The following is a 3,802-nucleotide window of genomic DNA, read 5'->3' as shown; positions in this document are numbered from 1 at the left end:
GACCTTTGTTGAAGTCTTACTGAAATGGACATCATTCGCTTCCATTCTGAGGAGGGCTTTCATCCCGCTTCACCTCGCGTGCGACAAGGTTCTCCTGAGGGCCGTAGACTCTCGTCTAAGACCAGTGGCGAAGAAGCTTGGCTTTACCAAGTTTGAACAACTGTTCTTCAAGATCACCCCGTACTATCACCCGTGGTTTGCGCATTCTTGCGTACATTGCTCTATTTTACTGCAGAGATAGTTTTGTAATGCTGCGGAAGCAGCATTTCAAAACTGATGTTTGCGAAACTAATGTTTGCGAGTATCGTCTATTACAGCTAGCGCTGTAATAGACGATACTCGCAAGCCGATCTCGGCACTGCGGTGGCCGCACGATGGATATTCCAAACATTCATGCAACTAGATTCCAGAAGGTGCGTGCTACAACGCACTCCTTTACTACATGCGTGTTACTCCCTGTTTCTGCGCAATTTATGCATTTATCACTCGATACCAAATGACACAGAAATGTGCGGAATATAACCTACCATTAGATATAGCTTTCATTGATTACGAGAAAGCGTTTGATTCAGTCGAAACTTCAGCAGTCATGGAGGCATTACGGAATCAGGCTGTACTGAAAGATATGTATAGCGGCTCCATAGCCTACGTAGTCCTCCATAAAGAAAGCAACAAAATACCAATAAAGAAAGGCGTCAGGCTGAGAGACACGATCTCTCCAATGCTATTCACAGCGTGTTCACAGGAGGTATTCAGAGACCCGGATTGGGAAGAATTGGAGATAAGAGTTAATGGTTAATACCTTAGTAACTTGCGATTCGCTGATGATATTGCCTTGCTTAGTAACTCAGGGGACCAATTGCAATGCATGCTCACTGGCCTGGAGAGGCAAAGCAGAAGAGTGGGTCTAAAAATTAATCTGCAGAAAACTAAAGTAATGCTTAACAGTCTCGGAAGAGAACAGCAATTTACAATAGGCAGCGAGGCACTGGAAGTGGTAAAGGAATACATCTACTTAGGGCAGGAAGTGACCGCTGATCCGGATTATGAGGCTTAAATCATCAGAAGAATAAGATTGGGCTGGGGTGCGTTTGGCAGTCATTCTCAGATCATGAACAGCAGGTTGCCATTATCCTTCAAGAGAAAAGTGTATAAAACCTGTGTCTTACAAGTACTCACGTACAGGGCAGAAACCTGGAGGCTTACGAAAAGGGTTCTGCTCAAATTGAGGACGACGCAACGAGCTATGGAAAGAAGAACGATGGGTGTAACGTTAAGGGATAAGAAAAGAGCAGATTTGGTGGGGGAACAAGCGCGAGTTAATGACATCTTAGTCGAAATCAAGAAAAAGAAATGGGCATGGGCAGGACATGTAATGAGGAGGGAAGATAACCGATGGTCCTTAAGGGTTACGGACTGGATTCCAAGGCAAGGGAAGCGTAGCAAGGGGCGGCAGAAAGTTTGATGGGCGGATGAGGTTAAGAAGTTAGCAGGGACAATATGGCCACAATTAGTACATGACCTGGGTAGTTGGAGAAGTATTGGAGAGGCCTTTGCCCTGCAGTGGGCGTAACCAGGCTGACGATGATGATGATGACCATATGCCAGCGTGCAAGCCTGTCTCTTGTAGGTAGAATGCCCCACTCATATTGCCAATGAGAATGCTCCACTTGAGAGGGCAAATCAACTGAAAGCACGGCTGCCCTAGTTTGTGCAGTAGCTGTCCATGGAGGTACGGCTGTCTCACACAATATTCCACAAAGTCTTACATCCGGTATCGCACGCAACTTTGTAATTCTTAGTTGCACAAGCTGGCTTTGCAAGCGCGCAGCCTCCGCATAGTGCGGTGCTGGCGTTACCGCTGTCGGAAACAAGTTACCTGTACTCTGCGGCATAAGCGTTCGACGGTAATGGCCCAGCCGACAACGGAGCAGCGGCCTACCTGGGTACTCATTATCACCAATTAGATCACATATACTCTTAGTTCACAGCAGCCTACCAAATGTAACTATGCGTGGCAAGCTCCATCATCCGCTGGATTTCGACAGACGCAAAAAACTGTTGCCCTTCTTATTGCGACTTGTTTAAGCAGCACCATGGGGAAATGAGCCGGTTTACTACGCGTAATGCTGGCGACGGCGGGAGAGCTATCTCCTTGCAACAAACCAAAGTTTACTGCCCAATACGTTCTTAATAAAGAAAGCCCTTTCTGCCAGCGGTAGTGGCGGCGTAGTCACTACTTTCGACTGTTCTTTAATGGAGCTGACAATGTCTCGCCACGTGTGAGGTGAAACACCGCTTGCACAAAATTTCATGCCTAGTATTTGCATGCGCTCGGTCTGCTTAATGTCTCCTGGTAATGTTATCGTAGCGTGACCTCAATTTAATGCTTCACAATTCCTCATATTTATCTTACTCCCTGACATTGAAGCATATCTATTATAAACACGAAATAACTCTACAAGATTGTCTCCATCCCGTAAGAACAAAGTGATGTCATTTGCATGCGCTCATAGTTTTGTGCACCGTGTTCCTGGCATAGGAATATCTCTTACGAGCGGGATTTCGCTAAAACGCCTCAACAACAGGTGAATCGTAAGCACAGACAATATACGTTCCCAAATACAACGTCCGCAGAATATCTACAAACTCTTCAGTAAAGTTACCTCCGCCCCCAGGATCGTAGAACCTCAAATAAGTACTGGTGTTCTAAGCGGTCGACCGATTCAGCTTGGTCCAAGCTTACCAATAGTCCTGAAGCATCATGCGCTGTTGTGTATTGTATGATATCACTTAAAAACTGGGAGACGAAAATATATTCCGACCAGACACGGAACATGTTTGATGAACACTGACTATTTTCGGCAATAATATCTTCATGCGATTTACAAGAAGGGTTTTCAATATCTTATAGTCTGTGTTGAGCAGCGTTATAGGCCTCCAGGATGAGGGTTCTGCAAGATTGGAGTCTGGCTTTGGCAAGAACATTACGCGGCCCCGATTAAACGATTTATGAATACCTTCCAGTGCAAGAATTACGTTCAGGAGGAATACTAAGGCAGTGCTTACTTCTTCTCAGGAGGACCGGTAAAAATCGACTGTAAGCCATCTGGACCGGGTGTTGATCCGCTGTTCACAGATCGTATAACATCAAAACTTCTTGCAGATATGTTGGAGACAATAAAGTCTTGCCTTCTGTATCTTCCATTAGAGCAGGTTATCCCAAATATCCAAAAATTTTTCAACTAGAAGTTGTGCATTGTAAATCTTTTCTGCTGATAATGCGTCTGAGAACCAGTTCCAAAACATTATTTCGATATCTCGCTTCGCACCGCTCTCTGTCCCATCTTCTGTTATAACTTCTTCAATATTTGCCTCCTGCTGAACGCACGAGCCAGCGGCAGTACTTCAGGATCAAAAATTGACCTGTTCGTCATCCACGTCTTTGCAGAAGTACGAGAGTACCAGCTCATATGTGTATGGCATCGTTCACGTTGGAGTCCAGGTACTCGCGCATTAACTGCGTTTGGGACCCCCTGCCGTGTGCTATTCTTATCCTTCTCAGGCGGCAACCGCCAGGGGGCGCGGAGCAGTACGAACGCGCTCACTTCGCGGTCTGCATTTTTAATTGGTTTTTCGCTTGAAAACACCCAAGAAGCTTTACCACAAGTTTCACGATGTTCCTAGGAAAACCTGGACGCCACGCAAGTGGACCTCGTGAACGCTAAAGCAACGCCAACGCGACGAACCGACGACAGCTTCGCTAACGCAGGGGATTCCCTCGTCGGAGGTGGGCCTAGCC

Source organism: Dermacentor variabilis, chromosome 9, assembly GCF_050947875.1.
Source record: "Dermacentor variabilis isolate Ectoservices chromosome 9, ASM5094787v1, whole genome shotgun sequence".
Classification (NCBI taxonomy): Eukaryota; Metazoa; Arthropoda; class Arachnida; order Ixodida; family Ixodidae; genus Dermacentor; species Dermacentor variabilis.
The sequence above is the reverse complement of the archived record's forward strand: the minus strand, read 5'-3'. Positions refer to the sequence as shown.